Source organism: Cupressus sempervirens, chromosome 4 (genome assembly GCF_028749045.1).
Source record: "Cupressus sempervirens isolate cs-2001-9-10 chromosome 4, ASM2874904v1, whole genome shotgun sequence".
Classification (NCBI taxonomy): Eukaryota; Viridiplantae; Streptophyta; class Pinopsida; order Cupressales; family Cupressaceae; genus Cupressus; species Cupressus sempervirens.
The window spans coordinates 582,308,210-582,335,329 of NC_143121.1; positions in this window are offsets into that span (position 1 = coordinate 582,308,210).

The window sequence follows — 27,120 nt, forward strand, 5'->3', positions numbered from 1 at the left end:
ATAGGAATGCAATTTTGAGTCCCATCAAATAGAAAAAATCTAGTGATGGAGAATTATTCTTGGGAGGAGGATTCATTTCTTGGCTAAGAAAGAAACATGATTACATTTCATAGAGTACAACAGAGGAAAAATATGTAGCAACAACAAATAATTGTGATCAGATAATTTTGATGAAGAAAATGATGAGGGAAATTGGAATTTAGTTTACTATGATAACACAATTATAGTTAGCATGAAAAAGAATCAAGTTTTGCATTCAAAGACAAATCACATTTAAATTAAGTATCACTTTTTGAGAGAAAAGGTAGCAGATAAATGATTTAGATCAGAATATGTTATCACAAATGAGAAGATAACAAACAATTTACTAAACCTTTGGATAAGGATACATTTGAGTATTTGAGAGTTATGCTTGGGGTTATGCCCCAACCTTCTTTATGTGATTAAGAAAGATCTCATAAGATAACAACAAGGATCTTGTTGGAAAATTGAGATGTCATGCTCAAGGATATGGTTAGGGCCATTGAGGTCTTATGATGCCATTATGGTAGGAAGAAAAAAAGAATGATTGTTTTGGTTAGTTTGCATCTTATGCTTGTATTTTACCTTTATTGTAATGTTACTTATGTACATGTTGTGTTATATAGATATTGCTTTAGATGGTGAAAATCTATTTGTTGTCCATAAATTGGTTTATTAGGGATGTTAGATTTCTTCTACACTCTTGAATATTCACTCCTCAATTTATGTGGATCTAGTACTCCCCTATGTGGTGGTTTTCCTTTATTTCTTTCTCTTTGTTTTGACTTTGGGAATTTCTATCATCTTGAGGTTGTATGAGATTGCAAAGTCTTCCATGAGACAATAAATCACTCGTATGGGGATGCAAAGACTCATACAAACCTTGTTGACTTGTATGGACTAGGAAGGTAACTCGTATGGCTTGTGGGGAAATATCATTCAAGAACCAGTCTTGACTTGGACAAGCCCGGCAAGATGTTAGGTCATATGAAAAGTATGAGTGTTTTCATGCACTTTAAGAAAATGTAACTTGCACTTTTAGATACACTTTTGGGTCCTAAATCTTCCTATATCATAATGTTGATCTCATATTGGTTTTGACAATTAAGTGTCAACACACTTAAGACATTTACTTAGTTTATACCAAACTAGTAATACATGACAAGTATAACATGTAAAATACAAGACTATGTTGTGTTGCAATAAGTGCCAAGTCACACTCATGTGCCAAGCAGATAGTACATGCCAAGTGATTCAAGTGCCAAGTAAATAGTAGATGCTGAGCAGTTCAGGTGCTGAGTCAGAAATAGAATTACAATATGTGTCGAGCATTGGTAACTTCAAGTGTCGAGCAACACAGATTGGACATATTTGTTTGTGATTGCACAAACAACCATGTAAACTATTTTCAAGTTGACATAAGGTTAGATTTTGATTGTTTAAAGATAAAAACAAATTTATTTGCATAATCCCTATGTGTTTACATGCAACCAATCAATAAATAGGAAGAATTAAGTGGAAAAAAGGATGAAGCTCAGTCATAGTTTCATACCTAACTGTAAGCCACCAAAGTCTTTTTAAGGAAGATAAAGCCCCAACAATTAGAAGTGAGTGAATGAATAGAAAGTGTGAGTGATAATGTTATAGGAGCTAACAAAGGGGTGAATGATTGAATTTGTTTATAGTGCATTTCAAGGTGACTTAGCAGTGAGAGTGAATTGCAGAATTATTTGAAGGAGAACAAAGAATAGAAGGATAAAACAATTGTTACATTAGATCAGAGAGGATCAAGGAAACTATATAGATTTGATCTTTGATTAGGCAACTAGAGCCAATCAAAGATCTATGCTGAAACATCCTAACAGGTGATTTTGGTTAAATCTCCTAGGTAGAGTAGTCCTAACAGGTTGTTGTAAATCTTTTAATAGGGTGACATTCCAAGTGGATGTTCTGAAGTCCTTTAGCTAGGTACACTTCTAATAGGGTGTTGAAATCCTCTAACAAGGTTGGACTTAATAGTCTTTGTAAGCCTTTAATAGGGTGGGCCTTTCAAAAGGTAGATCATGTTTCATGGTCAAACTATTGTAACCTTAATTGGCTATGCTTTATTACTACAGTAGTGAAAATTTGTGGGTGTCATCCCCACTCCAATTTTACCTTCTCTTTGGAGGGTTTCTAGGTAATCGTATCTAGTGTTAAGTGTGTATGTTCAATTGCTTACATGTTTTAGATACATTTACTTTTCATGTTATTTTTAGTTCATATATTACGTGCACCTAATGAATTGTGAAAGTTTTAATAGCTAAAATTTGAACATTTGATTCACCCCCCTCTCCCCCCCTAGAAGTATATGTTTCCTATTTGTAATTCCAACAATTGGTATCAGAGCCAAGTTCTTAGAAGAAGAAGCTTTCCATCTTAGAGGAAATATTTTAAAATGGAAGTCTACAAATTGGGAAAGACCATTGAGAACCAAGAGATTGAGATACATATCATACTACATCAACTGAATAAAGCCATGCTTTGAAGAGTTCCCTGAAAAGAAGGAAAGAGATTGCTATAGAAAAAAATAACACACAATACAAAGAGATTAAAACCACAAAGCTATTTGCAAATGGTATCTCCAGTGAATTTGATGCAGCAATTGTAGATCTAATGGAGAAAAATAGAGCACAAGCTAAAGAGATTAGAAATCTCAAGCTAGAGCAAGAATCACAAGCTATACTACTATGTGAGGTGACTAAACAAAAGAAGAAAGCTATAGAAGACAAGGCCATGATTGAAGAAGACAAAAGAATTTTGGAAAATAGATTAGAATAAAAGTCAACAGAGCTATCTAGGATCTCAAACATACAATTGGATACCTTAAGCCAAATGATGAATGTTCATCATGAGTTGAACGTCAAGGACATTGAGATAACTACATTGAAGTTGTAGAATGAACAACTGTAGAATGACCTAAAAAGAGAAAATGAATTTATTGAAAGTTTCAACAAGCCAAATGAAGCCATCAAGTACTTTGAGAAATTACTAAAATTCCCTAGATCTAATAGAGACACATCACAATTGGGCTACACAAGCACTAAAGAAGGAGAATCATCCAAAGCTATTGAGGAAAGGAAAAATAAAGGCAAGAACTCCAAACCCACTTGTCATCATTGTGGAAAGAAAGGGCATACCTCTAATGTGTGTAGAAGCAAGAATAAAAATCAAAATGCTAAGCCTAAGGACATGTTCTACTATCATAAGTGTAATAAACAAGGTCATCAAGGACATGAATGCAAAACTAGAACCATGCATGCACCAAAATTTGAAGGATATTACTACAACTATCAAAAGTATGGACATAAAGCCTTTGAATGTAGATCCAAGTCCACATGGTCATCAAGTAAACCAAAAATGTTAAGAATCTATGGAAACTCTTATGATTGGGATTACAATACAAGATATAGCTGTCACTATTGTCAAGAACATAGACATGTACGTGAAAACTGAATTAGGAGTCACTTTAGTGGTAATTACAAGAGGTGGTTGAGTCAAACTACATGTTTATGATGCTTAAAGATTGGTCACATTAGTAAACATTTCCTAACTAGGTCTAAGGCACCAAGTTTTGAATTTGATAAAGGTAAAGGCAAGGCAGATGTTGAACACATTAGGAATGAGATGAACAAGACATAGAAGAAGAAAGATGGAGGTAGTACATCAAATGAAGGAGGGATCACTTCACCTAATAGGTCAAGTGGTCACACTTCATCAAACTAAGAAACAAGAGGTATGTGGGACTAATAGTTCAAAAGTATTGTATCATACACTAGCTCCAAAAGAAATTAACACTGAAAGGTTTACATTAGCATGAATAAAGATGCAAAGAGTTGTAGAAAATTCAAGGTTAAAACCTCAAGTTTTCATGTTGTTGCTAAGCATGAAAACTTATTTGTCTATGCTAAGTGAAATACTAGTTAATGCCAAGCTTCCAAGTTAGCTAGTTGATGCCAAGCTTATAGTAGCTACTGAGTGATGGTCATGTCAGTAGATGCCAAGTGAAACTAAAATCATGTTGATGTTGAGTTTATAGCTGTAGAACCATTAAGCATTAAATGTAGAGTTTTGGAGGGTATAAGGTCAATTTTCATTCATTATTCATCATTTCAAACTCAAGAAATTACAAGGAGAACAAAAGGTGACCCAAAAACCAAGTTTGAAGTGATTGCACTAATTCTAGCAATGATCCAACTCTAGCTCATCAAATTTCCAAGGTATTCTTCATAAGCCAAGTCATGCAGTTTAAAATTTGTTAAACCTTAGCTTGTGAAATGGCATCTAGTTCAAGGAATGTAGAGGGTCAAGAAGTTTTGAATTTTCAATTAGTTAGCAATGAAGTAAAGCAACCAAAATTTAGAGCAATTCTAGACATTGCATATAAACTAGACTTGTCAGGTGCACTTTTCATGATTCCTCCAAATGTCATAATGGTCCAAGATGTCAAAAAATGTTATAACTGCAAGATAGGTGTAATAGGAGACATGGAAATGAGGCAAGTATATGAAAAATTGTGTGAAAACAACATTCTGAAAGAAGAATTTAAAATTGTTGAAAGAAAGGGTTTGACTAGTGCCCTAGATTTCCCCACGGTGTTCAAAATAGAATAGATCAAGATAGTACTAAGTAGAATACATGATGGATTCTTATGGCTAGAAGATGGTCCCATTAAAATTTCAAAGAGAATAGCTCATAGGGTAACTAGTTTTCCAACCCTAGATGGGCTGAAGACCCTGCAAAGTGACTCAAAGGAAGTTATTGAGAAAAACACATGAGCAAAATGGAGCAAACATGGAATGACTATAGATACTATCACAGACCCACTACTTAAATTTTCCATAAGGGTAATTTCTCACAAGTTTTATCAGTCAAGCAAGTTAAATAGTGTACCCTACATTGTAGCAGATGTGGGCTATAAAATTATAAAGAGGGATAATACCTATGATCTAGCTAGACTACAATTGCAATAGATAAATGAGAACCTAGGTGCCATTAGAAAAACCAAGAGTGCACAATGTACATTTGGAACAATCCTAATTTGCATATTTTTCTATGTTCAAAACACATTCCCATCCTTTAGAAAGGTAAGTTGGAAGACAAATAGATCAATAGCAGTTCAAGTCAATGAGTATATTGAGAAATTGGGAGAAAACTTTGAGACTATAATGACGAACTATTTTGAAGACTTCAAGAAGTCTATGAAATAGAGGATGAGAATACCAAGTTCTTTGGTTGAGAAGTATTTCAATGAAATATGCTTTCTTGTTGATATTAACTATACATATGCATAGGTTGTCATACCTAGGGTAAGATGGTGAAGACCCCTAGGCTATGAAATTGATGTTGATGAAGCCTCAACTACTATCACTGCACTTCTAGCTAAAGAAGTTGATAAATCAACTAAAATCTTTGGAAACTACGATGTTATGAAATCCAAAGTTGAGATGGAGTTGAAGAAAACCTCCACATTGAAAAAGAAAGACAAATTGGTGAAGAAAATAAAGGCCCAATTTGGTGAAGGTATATGTGAAGAAGAAGAAGATGATGAAGAAGATAAAGAGGAAGAATAGGAACCAACTCAAGAACCTCTTACATTAACCCAAGGAAGTAGAAGGTGTCGAGGAAGTAGAGGAAGTACCAGTATAGGTAGAACCAAAGAAGAGAAAGGAAAAATCACAACCTATGGCAAAGACAAAGGCTAAAAGGATTGCTAAGACAAGCCAAGCAAAGTCTATAGCACCAACAACTAGGACAAGCACACGGGCCACCACAAAAGGCCAAAGAAAAAGCCAAAGAAGGAAATAATTGCATAGCTAGAAACTAAAAATGAGAGGAAAGAATTAGAGGATACAAGTCAATTTAGAGTAGTAAGTCATCCAAAAAAATACGATCTTGAGAATCTCTGTGAAAATGTTAGAAATGATGTAGATTTATCTAGTTTGAAAAGTATTGATTTTGAAAAACTTGGTAGAGAAGAGTAGAACTTGATTGAAAAATCAATTTATGAAATGATGTCTAAGTTCAAGAACACCCCACTTGAATTAGATAACACTTAGCCAAAATAATTAAATACTATTGTTGAAAATAAGTGGCATTATTGTTTAAACTTGGAGAAACAAATTAGAGAATCTACACTAGCCTAGGTAATGCCAGAATTAACTAAAGGGTAGATTATCAAGGCCAACAAAAAGTATGGTGGAAGGTTTGCACCAAAATATAGGGTATTCAACATTCTTTAGAAAAATATTGAAGATGTTGTGAAGAAATCCACTGAAATGTGAAAATTGATTTATGGATTGACAACTATCAAACAAGGAAAAGAAGATCCCTTTGAGGGAAGAAATGATGATGATGATAAAAATGATAAGGAGGAAGTAGATAAAGAAAAGGATACTATTGAGGAGGAGACACAAAAGAAAGATAAAGACATGGCTACAACTGAAGAACAGAGTATGCAAGACACACAAATGCCAACTATGAGCCCTCCTCATGACACCATTATACTTTTAGAAATCGTAACTATTAAGGATGTTCCTAATAGCTTAGTTCAGAACATCAATCCTTTAACTGCAAAAGATTTGAAGAAAATTCTTGACCAATCCACACTACAAGCAAGATTATGTGAAAATCTAGTATTGGTCAGTGTTGATGAACTTCAAAAGGCAATAGCTAACATCAAAAGGGACAAGGTGAACACATAAGAACCACCTTCTACCATCCCTTTAGCTACTAGTGATCAAATCTTGATTCAAACAATTGAAGATAAATCTATGAAGGTTGATGCAAGTGTCAAAGAAGATATAGTTGAGTAGGGGCAAACTGCCAAAGAAGAGTAAAAGGAGACAACAACAATAGATGAAATCACACAAATAGACACATTTGTACTTGCAACACGACCACTAGGTGCAATTCAAATCATTGTGATTGATGGGAAAAAATCTAAAGAAAGTAAGGATACACCAAAGGAGAAGGAGCAAGAAGCTATTCAAGCATTGGTAACATTACCAACATCAAGCACTCCTACAAAAATCCTTCAGAAGCTGAGCACATAGGCAATACCACTACAAATTTTAGCACCAGGCTCAAGCTCTACAAAAGTTGACAAGGTAACTCATTATGGTGATGTAACGTTAGATGAAGAAATAGTCATACCTCGGTTTGATTATGCAACAATGACACTAGAACAAATAAACATGTTACAACAAGTTTTGGAAAAGAAGAAACATCAATAAATACTTAGAAATGAATTTAGGCAAAGGCATGCATTACAAGACATCAAGGAAATCTTCTTAGATGCATTCAACCTACCTACACTTGAAGAAACAAAGCCTATATTGGAACAATTATTAGACATTGTTGAGAAGGTCAATAATGAAGATATTGACACGAGTGCAAAACTTCTTGAGTGTTCAAAGAAGAAATTCTAGAATAAAGTAAATGAGAATTTTTTTGGAGAGATTGCACTCACTCAAGTTTCACTAACCACAAAAGTTGATGATGTGAAGAAAGTACTAGAGAATATTTTCTCATTATACACTAAACTATGTGACCCAACACTCTTCACTCAAGAAACAAGACATAGAATTCTGAGTTTGGAGAGAAATCTCAATGTATCATGTATGCAACTACCACAAAACCTAGCTCAAAGTGAGGAGCATTTTCATGCATTCTTTCAATCACAAAGTCAACTAGCTATGTTAATAGTAGAAGAGGCTAATATGAGAGCCAAGTTGACACAGATTCAAGCCTCCTTCACCCCACACATGGAAATAATCCATAAAGAGCTTGGGTATGTAGAAAATTTTTTAAAGAAAGATCCTCATCTTTCTACACTAGATGGCCTATTTCACCTAGCAGTCAAGCTGACAATCCAACTCAAGTCATTGGATGTTACATGTGACAATTGGGGATACAGTTGCAAAGATAATTATGGAGGTCCATAAATCCTTTTTGGACAAATACACTCTAAGTGTATAAACCCTTTGACATAAGTGTCAAAAAGGGGGAGATAAAATAAAAAGGGGAGATAAAGATAAGAAAAAGGGGGAGATAAACCAAAGGGGGAGAAAATAGGGAAAGGAAAAAATAAAGAAAAAAGAGAATAATGAAAGAGGGAGCTAAATCAAATTTTGACCCCAATGATATACATTTTGAAGAATACAGATATAGAGACAGACACAGAACAAAAGCAAAGCATATTAGTTGGCAAAGCATTAGTTGAAATACATTGAAGGCAAAGAGTATCAGTCAGTAGAGACAAATATGCTCAGAATGGAGAACATATTTTTGATACTGATCAGGCACATTAACTTAGGGGGAGTTATAAATTTTGAGGTATATAGGTTATTACAAAACTTTGAAATTTTGTGTATAAGTTGAGTTGTGTATATATAATACTTGAGAAGATTAGTTTGATTTTGTACAATTACATGTTTTAGACACTCATGTCAAAGGGGGAGATTGTTGATCTTAGATTGGTTTTGATAATTGAGTGTCAACACACTTAAGACATTTACTTAGTTTATGCCGAACTAGTAATACATGTCGAGTATAACATGTAAAATACAAGACTATGTTGAGTTTTAATGAGTGCCAAGTCACTCATGTGCCAAGTCACTCAGTGCCGAGAAGATAGTACATGTCGAGTGATTCAAGTGCCAAGTAAACAATAGATGTCAAGTAGTTTAGGTGTCGAGTCAGAAATAGAATTATAGTATGTGTCGAGCATCAATAACTTCAAGTGTCAAGCAACATAGATTAGACATATTTGTTTTTTATTGCACAAGCAGCTATGAAAATTATTTTCAAGCTAACATAAGGTTAGATTTCCATTCTTTAAAGATAAGAATGAATCTATTTGAACAATCCCTATGTGTTTACATGCAACCAATCAAAAAATAGGAAGGATTAAGCGAAAAAAAGAATGAATCTCAGTCTTAGATTCATACCTAACCCTAATCCACCAAAGTCTTTATAAGGAAGATGAAGCCCCAAAAATTAGAAGTGAGTGAATGAATAGAAAGTGCAAGAGATAATGTTACAAGACGTAATAAAGGGGTGAATGATTGAATTATTTACAGTGCATTTCAAGGTGACTTAGTAGTGAGAGTGAATTATAGAATTAGTTGAAGGAGAACAAATAATAGAAGGATACAACAATTGTTACATCAGATCAGAGAGGATCAAGGACACTATACAGATTTGATCTTTAATCAGGCAACTAGAGTCAATCACAAGATCTATGCTGAAACATCCTAATAGGTGATTTTAGTTAAATCTCCTAGGCAGAGTAGTCCTAATAGGTTGTTGTAAATCCTTTAACTGGGTGATATTCCAAGTGGATGTTCTAAAGTCCTTTAGCTAGCTACACTTCTAACAAGGTGTTGAAATCCTCTAACAAAATGAGACTTAACAACCCTTGGAAGCCTTTAATAGGGTAGACCTTTCATAGGGCAGATCATGTTTCACGGTCAAACTATTGTAACCTTAATTGGCTACACTTTATTGCTATAGTAGTGAAGATTCATGGGTGTCATCTCGACCCCAATTTTACCTTCTCTTTGGAGGGTTTTTGGGTAATCATATATGGTGCCAAGTGTGTATGTTCAATTGTTTACATGTTTTAGATGCATTTGCTTTTCATGTTATTTTTAGTTCATATATTACATGCATCTAATGAATGGTGAAAGTTTTAATAGTTCAAGTTTGAGCTTCTAATTCACTCCCCCCCCCTCAGAAGTATATGTTTCCCATTTGTAATTCCAACATATAACATATCTAATATCGAGTATTTTTGGGAACTTGGTCCTTGGTTTTCCATCATGTTAATTGGAATGAACTTGTATTTTTTAATCATTTAGGAATTATACTTTGGGTTTTAAATTGAATTCATTATAAGTGATGAATGATTGGGTATCTTTGCTGGTTAGTATTTAGTCTTCCATTGTGATCTTTTGATCTTATGATTGTTTTTGCTTGTGTTCATGCTTTATCTTTAAAAACAAAATTATATTAGTGTATGCTTATCCTTATTTCCAAGGATCTTCAGGTGGGACATTGCATAGAACAAAGTCTATATATTTCTCCCCTTGACTAATTAGGGTTCTAATATTGTAGTTTCTTGGCTTCAAATCCATTGGTCTAGAGAATCAACCAATAAAGTAAATATGACAATTTCTATTAGAGAATAACATGGCCATAGATAAATATATATTGGAATTTTCAATTTGTGAAAAAAGGCATCCAATAGTGACAAAAACCAAAATAGAAGCATGAAGGAAAACATGACACCATACCATAGTGTGTTGTTTATAAATCATTCATTAACAATGAAATGTTATAGCTTCAAACCATGGATAAACACACGCCTTGGCTTTAATAAACTTTAGAGTTTAAAAAAATATACAGGTAAAATAGTAAACCCCTACTCTCAAAAAATCCATCTATCATGATACACAAAATGACATGGTACATGAGTAAAAATCCACAGAAACTAATGCGTTGTTAATGAAATATTCATTCATGGAGAAATGTTTAAGCTTCAAACCCTATAAAAATTTGATACCTTGGTTTTAATAAACTTTAGAGTTTGAAACCCTATAAATAAAGCTTGAAAACTAAGAAACCCTTATTTTGAAAGGGTAGCTATTTGTTCTTTCAAAAATACAACATTGTCCATGAACAAGAAGAAAAAATGACACATTAGGATATACTATTATTTTTGTGAAACATTCATTCATAGATAAATGTTGGATCTATAGAATTTTCAACATAGATATAGCTATGAAAAAAATGCTTGAAAAAATAGATGCAAAAATGATTTTTTTTTTTCTAAAATAAAATAATAACATGGTTAATAGGAAAACATGACACTAAAAAATTATATGCATTTTAGAAACATTCTTTCATAGAAAAATGTTTGATCAAACCTTATTTAGAAGAAAAGCTTAATTTTAAGAATCTTTAGAGTTTGAAATCCTAGAAATATAGCTTGACAACCAATATCATTTATCATCCTCTTAATTCATAGTTTTAAAAAATGGAAATCTTAAAATCATTATTGAGTGCATATACATTACCTAATAAACCTATGTACCCTATTGAACAACTTTTTCTATCCACCAAAATCTATCACTACAATCTTGCAAAATCCCCTTGAAATAGAGGGAGCTTGAAAAAAAGTGGGTAATGTAACATGTAACATGATGGAAAATAATTAATCTCTTGCAACATCACTTTCCTAGTCATTTGCAACAAAATCATAGAAACTACACACCTAGTGTTGGAGTTGGCTATGTTCATGTCCCACAACTCTCTACATATTTTTCCTTGATGTCCCATTGAAATTACAAAATTAATTGCTTGCTAACATGTTGTGGCCATTTTGACCAATTTTTGAATTTTCTTTCTGGCATATTTTCCATCAACCATAATCTTCTTAACCACTACCATTGTCTAACGTCTACCATTAATTCTTCCAATTTCCTCCATCCATATCCTACCATGTCATGTACAACTTGTCTTATCACACAATGTCATGGGGTAATGGTATATATCATTCTACCTAGATGTTGCATGTCATTTTTTAAGTTTGAATAAATCATAGCTTTATTTTACCTGTGTCTTGATTAAGTGCTATGGTATCATATGCCATGGAAAGGAGAGTACTATTAAAAAATATGTACTATGTGTTGAAATGGTTATTTATGTTATACTATGTGTTGAAAAATATGTACTATGTTATCAAAATATTTTAATATAATTTTTATCATGTATGTAATCATGTTTTTACAACTAGTGTTAAAACATGATCTTAATAGTTAATAATATTTGATAAAAATAATCTTAAGATTCATGTTAGAAAGTAAAGGCCACCAAGATATTTGGAGGTGGGTTGGGGGGGGGGGGGGGGGGGGGTGGTTGGTGGAAGGGGGAGACAGGGTTGTGAATCAGTTATACACTTCAAACAACTCAATATCTTTATCATTTTGGAAACATGTAAAAAATAGATGCAACAACTATAGAAAGATAACCATGCACAATAACACCAAATATGTTAACTAGGGAAACCCTTGGTAAGAGGGAAAACCCTAGTGGGAATGATGATGACAAGATAATGTAGTAATATAGAAGTTCCTTGTAAAAGGATAGACCTTTTTAGGAGTCAACAAAATACAATTAGTACATAGAGTCTCTATTAGGAGAATTTGAATCATTGTTAGAGGATTACAACTATGTTTGGACTTGAGCAAACCACATTAGGAGTTGAAAGGAGGAAAACTAAACTCACTGTCCAAATAGCTTCAAAATAATCTTCACTGAAAAATATTCTAGATAAGTATATCCAAGATCTAAATTGAATAAACATAAACACCTTTTCTAATATAGTACCTTTGAAGGTCATAATACATAATCAACCTCAATTTCTACTCTGATCAAATACAAATACACATCCAAGTTTGTAATGCATGAGCATCTTGGGCTTCTGTGAAATCTTGCACCAACCAAAAATATTTCTTGATTCTCTACATGTCTTCTATTCATGAAGTAGCCATTGTTGCTTTTGGTTTTAGGTTGTGTACAATTATCATCATGTTGAAGACCTATCCTAGATCCTTTTCCTAAGTTCATGATATCTAATGTTATAGATTCCTCGAGTTTTGTGCCATTCTTTGCAATCTCCATTTTATGATTTTTTTAAATCTAGTGAGGCATATTATTTTGATTGACACAATTTCCTATGCTTACATGGTGTCTTGCATGGTCGGTAGTCAACTCCTTATACACATGTGGCCCTATCTTTAAGTACATGTGATTTTATATTGTCCTACTCTTGGTTTTTGGTTTACTCTTCCAAGACTAGACCTATAATGCAATTAAATGCCTAACTAGACAACTTATGACTTAGTTGGCTATAAATGAAGTTTGCTTAGAAGTAGGAAAAAAGATTCTGAGGAGTATAAGATATAAGATGTGAGCTTTGAATTTGAATTGTAATTCTTATTCTATATAAGGTTGTAACCCAAAAGGCCTCACAACCAAGCATGTTTTTGCCTTTATATGCAAAGTTAAACAATTATCCCTATTGAATTTTTGCTCATGGCCTCCTATTCCTATTGTATATTTTATTGAGCTTCTATATGTAAATATTAGTCAAGGGTAGTTTGAGGTTTCTCCTTGAGATACGCTCTTTCCTCTATTAGTTTTCATAAGAAATACAATGATCTCATTGATTACAAAACATCCACATTGGATACCTATCCACAAGGAAATGACCTTTCCTTTATATCAAGCACTAAAACAAGTGTTGATTTTTCCTTGAGGCTTTCTCAATTTACAATGATAGTATAGGACATCATCAAAATATTACAATATATATTTACATTATAATTAAAATCTTTCCATAATGATTTTATCAATAGTCTATGTCTAGGGAATCATACATTGAACAATCTTCTCCAAACCTCAGAAAATGAACATTTATTTTCACCATCTTATTCAACATGACATCTTGAACATGTCTCTAACCATCCTTTAAGATCTCTCAACCAAATTATATCTCTGCTAAGATATATAATTAATTCACCAGTACATGCTTTCTAGAAACTTTCTCTAAAAGCTACCTCTAGAAAGTACCACATAACTTTTTCATATATTCATATTTATTTATGCACTCATAACTGTAGCATCCATATACATCACCACATATACTTCTGACCGTGCATAGCCCAACTCATTAACCGTTGACTTTTCCAAACAAATCTTCCTTTCCTACTTTGATTATCTTTATAGAATAAGGTATATGTTGACATCAATGACAAAGATTGTCATGAATACAACACATAAGCACTGAATCATGTCTCCAATAGTGCTAAAATACTCCCCCATGTAAATATCCTCAGCATTCATGCTAACAAGATGCACCTCACTCAAATTCATATTTTTTTAGTGAATCAAACAAGTTCATGAATTTACAATAAAAAAATTGTTGTAAATTGAAGGGTAAAGTGAGGAAGAATCAATACTAGACGATGATAATGATATAGACAAGGAATCAAATGATATTATAACAACTATTTATTTTCATGAATTTCATATAATTAGTGCATCATAAACTCTCATAGTAGTTTATTGAATAAATAAATAAATAAAGATTTTCCATGTTGAGAAACTTAAGAAGAACTAACAATTCCATTAAAAAGAAGTTGGTTTCTCAACTAAATTTATTAATATATCTAGCTCTAGAATTTTAACTACTAATTTTAGATGGGGCAACTATTAGTTTTTAAGGAAATAATTTACCATTAAATTAACTATGGGAAATTATTATCTTTATTTAATAATGTTTCATACATTAAATGGTCCAAAAAATACTAATTTGGGTGTGTAGTGGCTTACAATAATATACTTTCACTTAAAAGGAGGACAATGTAAGTAAGTTGTTTATGTGCACATTAACTATAGATTCTAGGATTTCATCAAATGAAAAAGATACACAACCAGTGGGAAGATTGTCAACCCATATAGATCAAAGGCTTCTATGCTACTAGATCTACAAACCAAAGTTGATAAGTAGTTTGTAGTTCTTAGATATATATATTAAGATGGTTGACTTGAAAAAGGGGCCAAGAAATCATAATCAATTAGTCCTTAAAAGAAAACTACCCAACATCAATCCGTACAAGTACTAATATGTATAAAAAAATTGAGATTAAGAAGATGATCTAGGCAATGGCAAGGGTAAGTATGATTAGACATAGACATGATGTTTAATTATGTCTTGTGGTGATTGTTTGTAAGAAGGATGACACTTGACACATGTTTCTAAAGTATATAAAGCTCAGAAATTACATGGTCAAAGATAAGTTTTATATTATAATTATTAATAATTCACTAGGTGAGATAAATGAGGCTATACTTTCTTATAGAAAAATTTGGTTGGATTGGTTTATTCCTAACATTGAACTAAGAGATGAGATTTATTCCTTTAAATTTTTGGACTAATGAAGGTAAATATAACTGTCTAGTAATGTCATAGAGTCTTATTGATGCTCCTATATCTTGAAATTTTATTAATTCCATCTTTAAATCACTTTTAAGATCTCTTAAAATTTCTACACATGCACACACATAGATATATATTAGTATGTATTTATGTATGTTTGTATATATACATGTATATGTATATGTATATATTATATATATATATATATATATATGTACATATGTATATATATATGTATGTATGTATGTATATGTATATATATGTATATGTACATGTACATATAGGTATAGGTACATATACATATACATATATGTATATATACATAGATATATATGTATATATACATACATATATATATATGTGTGTGTGTGTGTGTATGTATGTATGTATGTATATTTATGTATACATACATACATACATACATGCGCGCACACACACACACACACACACACATTTCCCCTAACATTTTTTTAATTGATATTTTGAAAGAAAGGTTGTGAGAATTATATTGATTATGGAAAAGAAATACAATAGAAAGTAGTTTTCAAGCTGTCAGACTAACTAGTCCAATATGAAATGGAGGGACATCCAAAAAAACCCAAAACCAAGACCACTATATGCTACATAAATCACTTGTCAATGAAAACAATCTTATGTAAAAGGATTTTCATAAAACCTATAATAGAACACATAAATAAGAGGAGATACCACCTAAGTACACTTCTCATGAAAATGCCTTTTAGAAAAGAGTTTTAGTTTGGTTCATCATCAATGTAAAGCTTCTTTCTTAAGAAGTCTCTACCAATTATAACCAAAGGAAAATGCCTCACTGAATCTTCAACACTAAGATTCAAGATGAATGGTAATAGGACAATAACACTACTAGGGGAGAGGACCTAGTACTTGAACACATTCCAATAGTTGTGGTAGGAGTTGTTGACTTGATACCTACATTTATTGACTTAATGTCCAAGTTTTTGACAACATTGTACCAATACTTGTGACTTTAAAGTTGTTAGTACAATGCTGACTACCCAAAATTGAATAAAATGTACCCTTATTTATAAAAAATAACCAATTATGTGATGCCACATCATCTATTCAAGTATGGATACCTTTTATGTAGGTGATGGGGACACAACCCAAGCACAGAATGGACACAATAGGAAAGGGAAAATTTTATTAACTATAAAAATATGCTAGTACACTTAGTGCAGAGAAACAGACTCCAAAACATGCCCTAAGGGCTTACAATAGCATAAATCTAGAGATAAATTCTTCTCCCAGTACCTTCTCTCAAACTCCACTCCGAACTGCCTTTTACAATGCCAAAAATGTTCTTAAATAGACCCCGAAGGGTTAAGGATTAGGAATACATTCTAGAAAGTGCTAGTTGGCATCCATCGACCAAATAGAAGGCTCTAGAAGTCGCATTAGAAGTCGGCACAAATTTAGAAGAATCCAAAAATGGTAATTGAACTTTTGGAAGGCATAACTTTTGAACCATAGCTCCGATTGACGAACCGTTTACATTTTTGGAAGGCTCTCGAAGCGCTCTATAGTCCTATGGACTAGATTTTATTGTCCCCCATTTTTCGACCCTATTCAAGGTCATTTAATGCCCCTAACCTGACTTTGAAGCATTCTTAGGAGGTCTCTAGAAATCAAAAAACTGCGATAACTTTCAAACCGTGGGGCCTTTTGAGCTGATTCTTTTTCTCGAATGCTCTAAATTACAATTACATTCATCCGACCAATTTACACCTTCTAGTTCACCAAAATGATGGCTCAATTACATAGTCCTATTTTTTTGACATTTACATGTATCCCAAGGTGATTAAAAACTCTAACCCAGAACACTGATAGTGGAACCGTGAGAGTGGGAACCGTTATTTGACCCAAATGGGTATCTAGAAATGAAAACACATGAAACAAAAACTAAGTCTACGTACATTTTTTTGGGTGACACAGGATTGCCCTTATACCTTTGGATGCTCCTGCATCAGTAAGACCATTGGTCTCACTTTTTATTTGGGTTGTTTTAAACAACTTGGAAAAAAGCATGCAAATGTGATATCATAATGGATGATGTGGACTTGAAACCTTCGTTATGAGTAGGTGACTCACCAAGTAAGTTACTATCAAAAAATAGGAGCAATTTGAAATTTTCACATAGGATTTTGATAAGTGCAAAGTTAGGGTGTTCAAGTATTGGGTCCTCTCTCCTAGGTTTGAACAATGTTGGCAACTCACTAGCCCATGGAATGTCAACACCCATCTCATGTGGATATCATCCATAAGAGATAAATTTCATTAGGAAAAAACTTTCTAACCTTGTCCCTCTTAAATCTCATAAGGATACTAAGGGTGTGGTCATATGGAGGGGGGCTTCCAAAAAAAATTCAACTAGCATTGTTTAAGATGTTTTAGGGTATTTTGAAGTGGGTGGTCCCATGAATCTTCTAGCAGAGTTTAGCTTAAAAAATTAAGCTCCATAATTTATGGAAGCTAGGGGTCTCATGATTTTTTTAAATTTTACATATTCAATTCATGAAATGTTTAAAAATATTATTAGTATGAATTGAAAATTATTATATGTTTAACAAGTGCAAGAAGAAAATCCTAAGCTGGTGGGTTAATTTCTATCCTCCCACTTTTTCCATTGGCTCAAATTTGCACCCTAAAAAGTAGAGGCTTCTATTTTCTAGGAGAAGATTCCAATTAGTCATATAGTAAAGCTTTTTCTTGCTTAATGAGACCACCAACACCACAAAAATAGATCCTTCAGCTCCCTCTTCAGACCACACCCTAAGAATCTATTGGGAATATTAACATTTATCAATACTAATCAATGGCAACTAGAAACTCTCTACCCATAACCATACAGATGAATTCCAAATACATGAAACCACATTATTTACAAATAAAATTAAATCTTTTTAGAATTGAAACCAAGGAAGCTTCCATTTATTTCTTCTCACATGTCATATGAAAAGGGGATTCCATGATTAATTTTCTAACAATAGCTCTTCCAGCTATGGATGTCCCACGCTAACAAGCAACTCTAAGTCAAAATGTATTAAATAGTTAGAGTTGACTTATATTTTCCAAACTTAATTTTTCCTTGGTGTTTTATGTTTAAGGATGGCATAACAACCCTTAGCAATCAACTTGGACAAATGAAAATTGTTGGCCATTTTTGCCCCTGATTCAGCCCATCATTGATAATTAAGTAGATAAATCTTCAATGGGTTGGATTCTTTGTTGTGGGTTAACACGCTTGTTGGTGCTCAAAATTGCATTTCCATTTTGAGTGCCTATTCCAAATTTTGATTTGCTTTGAGTCCCTATGAATGGTTTTTGTATATGTGTGCCCGACTAACATTTTAAGGCCTAAGTGGTGTTTTATGTTTCTAACACCCTTCATTCGGCCTATCAATATGTTTAGTAATGATAAACTAAAATTTTGAATCATTCTGCGAAGTCTCATTTTGAGCTTGTGTCAGTTTTGCATTTTCTGCCTAAGTGTCAAACATTGACAGGAGGGCATGTTTGCATTTGAATATCTTTTACCCAGTTAAGATTCATGACCTACCACTTTGAGGATGTTTAGTATGCATAATAGAGAATCTATGTTCCAAGTTTCAAGTCATTTCAAATATGTTTGACTAGGTTTTGAACCCCTCAAAGTTGGTCAATTACCTCTATTGTAAATTTGCATTTTGTTTATAATTCTAGGTAGCCCTGTTTGACAGATTATAACTTTTGACTAGTTTACCCAAATAACAAATTTCCTTTTGCATCATTTTCTAGGGGTCAAAGACTTTATACACTCCATATTTGAGCTTATGATGAATCCGTTTGATCAATTTTCAAACGTGATTCCATTTGCAATTTAAAAGTTTCACTTGTATTCTGAAGTGCAGATTGATCAGGAGCCCTGTTCGAGATGTCATATCTCTGAGTCTGTAATTTATGGGATTGAATGGTTCATCCACTATATTCTACTCTAAAAATACTGTAAGCATGTCAGTTTTCAAGTCTTGACGAATCTATCTGCACACATTTCAGGGGTCATTCCATTAGCAAAAAGTACTTTTTACTGATGTTCACTGTCCTGCAAATCTAGGTAGCCAACTTCAGACCTTTTCCAAATGTGTCTTGTAATTTTTCATGGGCCCAAATCACAAGATTATATTCTCCTAATGACAAAGTACCAATGCCCCAGTTGGCATAACTTCAAGTGCCCATTCACCCAGTTTTCAAAGCTCAAACCAAATGCAATTTCTAGTTTTCTGACATGTTCATCTGCAAGCAATTTTAAGTAGGCATGTTCGGAGGTCAATATCTTTTGACCCTGATGTCATCATGCAACAAGATTTGTTAGGCCTATTGAATGTGTCAAAGAGAACAAAAGTCCAGAGTTTCAGGGTTTGATTAGATGTTTGAATTAGTTTTTAAAGCCGGTTATCAGGCCTTCCTGTTAGTAAATCATAGTTTAAAGAAAAAAGTAAAATAAGTTTTAAGTGATGATTCAGCGTTCAAATTAGTTTCCAGCCAGTTCAAGGAGGTCAGTGAATCAATTTCCCATGTTAGTTGTTCAGCAACGAAATTTTTTTTAGCCAGACCCAATTTGGGGCCCGACTGATTCTATTAGGTTAACAATGGCTATAAAACTATGAAATGATTAATGGATGAAGAGGAGTAACTTTTAATATGATTTTATTATCATTTAGTATAAGTGGAGTATATAATGAGAGAAAGAAGGAAGGCGCCAACGAGTAACAGGAGGAGATCCACGTTTTCTCAAAAGGGGATGCTAGTTTGAAACAATGCACTTCTAGACTGCTCCATTTACATCCCATGTAGGGCAGCAGTGACGTAGAACCCCACGTCATCAAAAGAAAAATCCACCAATGAAGAAAGACCTCTGGCAGGTAAGATCGAAGGTAATGCAATATACAGGAAATATCCCACATGCTTCTATGGGCAAGCACTTTTGGTTTTTAAAATCGCATACACGTAGAAGGGAAGGTGTCTTTGAGACACGATGTCCACTTGAGGACAAGATGACATGCATGGAGGGCCCCATCTGGGTGGTGGTCAAAGTCAACATGTTTTAATGTTATATGCAATATATAGTCTCTCGTGTGATCGGAAGGAGGAGATAAATAGCCCCCGATATTATGACAAGTTCATAAGATCAGGGGGGTTAGATATGGTGCCCCACGATCTTATGAATTTCATATGGTCATGGGGATATGATTTTCATGCTATGATGATATGACGAGGCCCATGCCGTAGGGTTGTAAAACAAAATATTTAGCCCTCCGCTGCTACGAAAATTGCCATGTCGTATGGTTGAAGATGCTTAATCTGAAGGCTTTGATGACATGATCTTCTCATGTGGTCAAGGTTGGATATTTTCAATGGAGAGATGCTATGATGGGGAGTATAAAAAGATTAATATGTTAATCATATAAAGGATGATTTCAAAATATGAAATTGAATTAAAAAAATCAAAGTCAAAACATTGTCGTATGATCAAGAATTCCAAGTGAATGGTCTGTGATGTTATGATTTCATCCTAATATCATAGATCAATAATATTTTCAAATTTTAGATAGAAAGACAAAGTGGGGCCCGCCAGAGTGATCAACAACAAATCTAGGATGGACATGTGGAAAAGGGGGAGAGTTTAAAATGATTTAAAATCAAATCCCATTTGTCTCCAATGCTCAAATTTTTAAAATTGAATATTTGATTTATTTTTAAAGTTTATATAGTTCATACTATATGACTTTTTAAATTTTTCATTTTTATATGCTCTGTTCAGTCATGGATGCCAAATTTTTAGATAGGTCTCAAGGGGGCAATTTTCATCGGAAATGTGCAATGTAATATACCATCAAAATAAAAAAAGAGTGAATTTTTCATTTTTGAAATCAAATTTTGAGCAGGTGTCAGCTGGTAGCAGCTACAAGCAGTTTTTTGATTCAGGGGGCTTCTCAGTGAAGTGTGCAAATCTAATGTTGCAAATGAAATTGCAATCAGATATAGAGGTATTTTCATCTGATTTGACTTCTCTAGAAATTGTAAGGATGAATTGAATGTTTTTTGATGTAGTTGGGAGCAGTTATGTTTTTGGCAATAGCACAAGTTGATTTTCACGATAGAGCAGAAGTGACATGTTTACATCAGATTTCAAGCCCAGTATAGTTTGTGATAAATTCTTGATATGTTCTCCATGAGATATTTTGTAGATTATAAAAAGGGAGATATATCAGATATTTTGGCCTCATTGATGATCTTAGTTGCAGACTATTGAAGGAAGTTCAGTTTTAGCAACTTCAGATTGAAGACTTTTTTAGTGGAACAAATGTCAATTACAAATTACATTTCTTGAAAGATCTTCTCTCCTATATATCTTCCTCTTCCGCTCATTGTAAGGGTTCCAATTTTTAGGACTTGTGAGACCACAAGGTTGGCTCCAGTTTTTAGAGTTGTGATACCAATTTTCTTAGTGTTCTCCTATTATGAACATTAGTATTGTATTTCTTTTGAAGCATTCATATGTCACAGTCATTCATTGTGTATTTTTTGAGTTTTGATATGCAGATGATCTATTGTTTCCAAAGAAATTAATGCAAGAACTTCACCTTTCTTAGTTTCATTCTAATTCTCATCTCCTTCTTCTATTATCTGTAATGTTTTGTGTTTGAGAATGAAGAGCTTAAACTCAATTGCAGTCCTAAGAGGTTGTATGTCAAGATGAATTTACTGTTGGAACAAAGATCCATGTGAATGCTTGTTTATACTGATAGGGTTACATGTTACACTAGAAGGATTTCATCATAAGTATGAGAGTTGTTATGAAGATTGATGTTTATTTGCAAGTCAAATAGATAGATCATATGCTTGAATATATGAGTATACTTTAGGTATCCATTTGCATGTTAAGGTTTAGTTGATGCCCAATGGATAAGGGACTAGTCAGCATGCATACCTGGATGATGTTGAGATACAAATCTTAATCGAATATATTTCCTTTTGTGTTTAAGAATTAAAAGATTTTTCCCTCACTTAGTTTATTAGGTTCATGTGCTCTATTATTAGCTATTTCACCCATGAATTCTTGCATAAACATAGAAGATTAAGGAATTTTATCTATTTTTCTAGATTCAGTTGTATGCCTTTACACTAGTACCATCTGAAGGATCTAAGGTTCACTCACCTAGGTCTAACAGAGCCTGAAGAAGAAGAAATATTTATCCTTATAGTTGGCCCAAGACTGTAGTCAAGGGCATCCACCATAGGAATTTGCTAACCTTAGATGTATTGGTCTGGTTTCTTGGTTATTTCCAAAACTATTAAATCAGGAGCCAACAATGTTAAAATTTGATGGCTAACATTTCATGTTAGCTTTGTTCCTTCTTTAAGAGTTGGCTCGAGTTCTTCATTAACCAAGTTAACTCAGTTTACTCTTCACCCAAAAGTCTGAGTTTTGGATCAATCTATTCTTTGACTGAGTGTCTTGGTCTCTTCTTTGACTGAGTATCTCAATTTCCTCTTTCACCAAGTTTTGGGTTAAGATGCACATCTACAAGGGTTAACATTTTGTGTCAACCATTTTCACTATTTTGAGGAAACACTTTCATGTCCTTTCTGAAATAGAAAAAGTTTCTATTCCAGGAAGTCTCACTTAAGGATTCTAGTATTGTTGTCTCTTCCACCATGCATTAGGGAATGTACCAACCAACATATTTGTGGCACACAATGAATTCTTTTCTTGTTAGGTTTCTTTTGATCCAATAGTGCTTGTATTTTTGCATCATTTCTTGGGCCTTTTGCAAAGATGTGATAACCATTAGATTTGGACACATCCTTTGGAGTTTCTTTATTGCATCTCAACCATCGATTGGAGAATGGAGTTGATCTTGATCTACGATTGTGTTTTAATCATCTATTGGGGAGATTTTTGCAACATCTAGCCCATCCATTTTAAAAATAAGATCAACATCATTGGTCTGCATCTTTTCTGGGAAAAATAGATTTATTTCACATGTGTCAACTTTGTATTTGTGTAGGTGGTTAACTTGTCTGTTATTCTAACCCATTTTTTTTGAATAGCAGTGCAAATTCATTTGTTGTGACCATGATGCACGACAATGATTGTTCCTTTATTTTAGAATGACATTTGTGGCCTTGTTCCATGATGCCAATGTATCTCTATGTCTCTTTATTGATTATAATGATCAAATCTTTTGGATTTGAGCTCTTTTATGACTGGATGCATTGATGTGGGTTTCTTCTTGTCAGTACAAAACAACAAGTTGATTTCATGATTAGATTTCTCTTCTAATTCATTTATTGCTTGTCTCTACAAGTCAAATTCACTTTGGTTGGGGTTTGAACTCCATACTTAAATTTGAGGCATGCCTAATCTATAAAGGCATGTTGTAAATATTTTTGAAGGGTTCTTTTGTATTCTTCTCTATTTGTATTTTGTAGCAGCATAATGCTCTATAATCTTGTCTTCCATTAATGAAATAGCTCTACTTCTTACTTCTACTTGCAATTCATTTTTTTTGGATGTTTATTTTCTTGTTGTAGATGTGTCCCTTCCATTTTTTTAGATTTACATGTTGTGTTTAATCTATTGGTAACTATTGCATAATGAAAATTATCTTTCCTTTTAGCATTTCATCAATTTCAAATCCGTATGTCATTTTGGGATATAGATTGGAGTCAAGTTTAGTGTATTGTAGGTTTTTATTGATGTTTTGTGAAATTATAGGAAGCATTCTAACCATATTCTATCTCAGTTCATCACCTCCCTTCCCTTTCTACAATTTCTTTTAGTTTCCTTCTCCCTTTTCCTTCCCAGCAGTAGTTTGGGTGCATCCTGATAGTAAGGAAGTCGACCTTCTCTAGAGATTCAACCTTAGAGTGCAAGTAACACACTTGGAGGTTGTTTCCATGTTACACAAGGTCACTTGATGGTCATACTTCAAGAAAGGGTGAAGACTTTTGTTTCAACAATTTTTGGCACATCTAGTGGGAGAATCTTTTAAAGATTCAAATAAGTTTCTAGAACCTCCACTGGTCATACCACAGTTTTTGGCATGCCTTGTGGGACAAATAGATTCATCTACATAAGTCTATTGGTAGCCATTAAAATATTTATTCATTGAAAATTTGGGTGTTATCCTCAATTCCATCAACCTTTGGAGGCATTTCATTAAACACCATGGTGACTCTAAGTGCAAATCTACTAGTTTTAAGAGGGCCAAGTCTTGGAATGTGTAAAGATCATCTTTGATCTTTTATGTTTTCTAGGTTTTCTATGAGATTTTTTATTTTGAATGCCTAACCATGGATCCATATAATAGAAATCCATATTATTCCCCCCCCCCCCAATATCATGAGAATGCTATTCTTCATCCCCCTTTCTATCAACATCAGCCCCAGCCACAAGTTGGTTATGGCCAAAATTCATTTGCAACAATATATGGCCTACAGATTCAATATTCTCACACTCCTATTCCCCTTGGTCCATCAATTCCAATGTCCACATGTGATGAAATCAGGGAAATGATGGAAAGGGCATAGGCTCTAATAGATAGGGTGTTGAATTTCAATCAATAGCATGAGTTTGATTTGTAGCAATGAATAGAGGTCCAATAGGGGTAGTATAAAATGAGATTATCTTGTCAAGCTTCTCCTCAACAACAAGAACCATACAATCAGGGTCTCTTTCACTCTTTAGAGTGGGAGATTAGAAAGGCTTAGTTTGAGGAGGACCTTGCAAGAAGATTGACTATTGTAGAAGAAGCGACAAGGCTCAATCTTTCTCAAGTGCAAGCAATTGAAGCACAAGAGCCTCCAAGGAGAATATTTTCTAGCTTTAGATAGAGAAAACCTTCCTATTTTGCAAAACAACACACAAGAGCCAAAGGCCCACTCACAAGAAATATTTCTAAATCCATATGAAGAAGAGCCACCCAAATGCAAGTTTTCTAGCTTCAGAAGAGTGAGCCTTACTTGATTTCCATTCCTTGTTGTAATCATCAAGAACCTACACTTCCTCAACTTAATGTTGAGAAACCACTTATGGAGAGGAAGGAGATAGAAGTGAATGAGGTGGTTCCTACCCTTGAGGAACCAAATATAGCTGATGAAACTTCAAATGGGGAAGAAAGATTAGACTTGTCATAAGAACAAGAAGAACAAGACCATCAATTGTAGTAGGAAGGAAAGCATGGGCAAAAGGAGGATGAAAATACAAACTTAGGTTATGATCTAGAGGATGATTTTTCCAGCATCATAACAAATTTTTTCTCAAGGCTTGATGCCATACTAGTAGCTCCCAAGGAGGTTTCACATGGACACAATGACGATAAGGTGGAGATTATTTCTTTACTAGAAGAGGAGCCACTTCCAAACTAGTTGGATATTGAGGTTGCAGAGCACAAAAATGAGGTCAAGGCTGATTTCTTAGACTATATGACATCTAGTTTTACAAAAAATCAACATGTTACCCCTAGTCATGCTTACTCTTGAGCATGAGAGAGAGTTCTATAATAAGGAGCAAGCGTTTCTTTCTCAAGATCAAGGTGTCACAGTGCTGGAGAGCTTCATTTTTCTCAACATTGGGAAGTTTTTTCAAAGTGAAGCAATATGTCTCTCATGTTGGATACTATTTTTAGTTGTCCACGTGCATGGAAGGAGAAATCAACTTGTGAGGAAGGGTAAATATTTCAACAAGCTATTTAATGGGTTTGTTTGATTTTATGTGTTGTAAATACTTGCACATATTAGAGTAGGAATTTCCATCTTTCCAAGAAATGCATGTGCATAGCTTTCTGGAGCTTTCTTGAGTTTTCCAAAGCTCCCTGAAGCTTTTTTACTTTTTGTTGGTTGTACAATTTTGTCAAGTTGCAAGTGGGATAGCGCATCATTTCTTTTGGTGAATCCATGCCAAATGAATTGCTTAAGGCCAGTAATTTATGCTTAGCAAGAAAGCATCCCATATGAGTCACCAAGAATGTTGGCTATTTTTGCCCCCAATTTGGCCCATCATTGATAACCAATTAGACAAATCTTCAATGGGCTTGATTCTTTATTGTGGGTTAACACAATAAAAGTTGGCAACTAACATTTCATGTTAGCTTGTTCCTTCTTTAACCAAGTTGGCTCCGGTTCTTCATTAACTGAGCTAGCTTGGTTTACTCTTCGCCTCAGTGACTCAACTTTGGCTTGGTTTATTCTTTTCTTGAGTTGCTTGGTCTCTTCTTTGACTGGGTAGTTCAATTTCCTCTTTCACCGAGTTGTGGGTTAACATGCGCATTTGTAGGGGTTAACATTTTATGTTGACCATTTTCTCTATTTCAACAAAGCACTTTCATGTCATTTTCAGAATAGAAAAATTCATTATTTTGTAAAGTCTCACTTTTGGCTTTCACAAAATTGTGAAATTGTTGGTGTCTCTTCCACCATGCATTGGGAAATGTGCCAACCAAAAAATTTATGCCACATGGTAGATTATTTTCTTATTGGGTTGCTTTTTATCCAATGGTGCTCATATTTTTGCATCATTGCTTAGACCTTTTGGGAATATGCAATGGCCATTAGATTTGGATGCATCCTTTGGGGTTTCTTCATTGCATCTTAGTCGTCTATTAGAGAATGAAGTTGATCTTGATCTATGGTTTCATTTTAATCATCCATTAGAGAGATTTTTGTAGCATATGGGCCATCCATTTTAAAAAGAAGATCTACATCAATGCTTCACATCTTTTCTTTGCAAAATAGATTCATTCCATGTGGATAACCTCTATATTTTTGCGGGTGGTTAACCTACGTGTTAACCCACCCTGCATTTTTTGACACTAGAATGAATTCATTTGTTACAGCCAAGAAAAAATGACAAGGTCTATTCCTTTATTATAGATTGACATCTAGGGCCTTGTTCCATGACTTCAATGCATCTCCATGTCTCTGTATTGATTGTAATGATTAGATCTTTTGGATTTGATCTCTTTTATGACTGG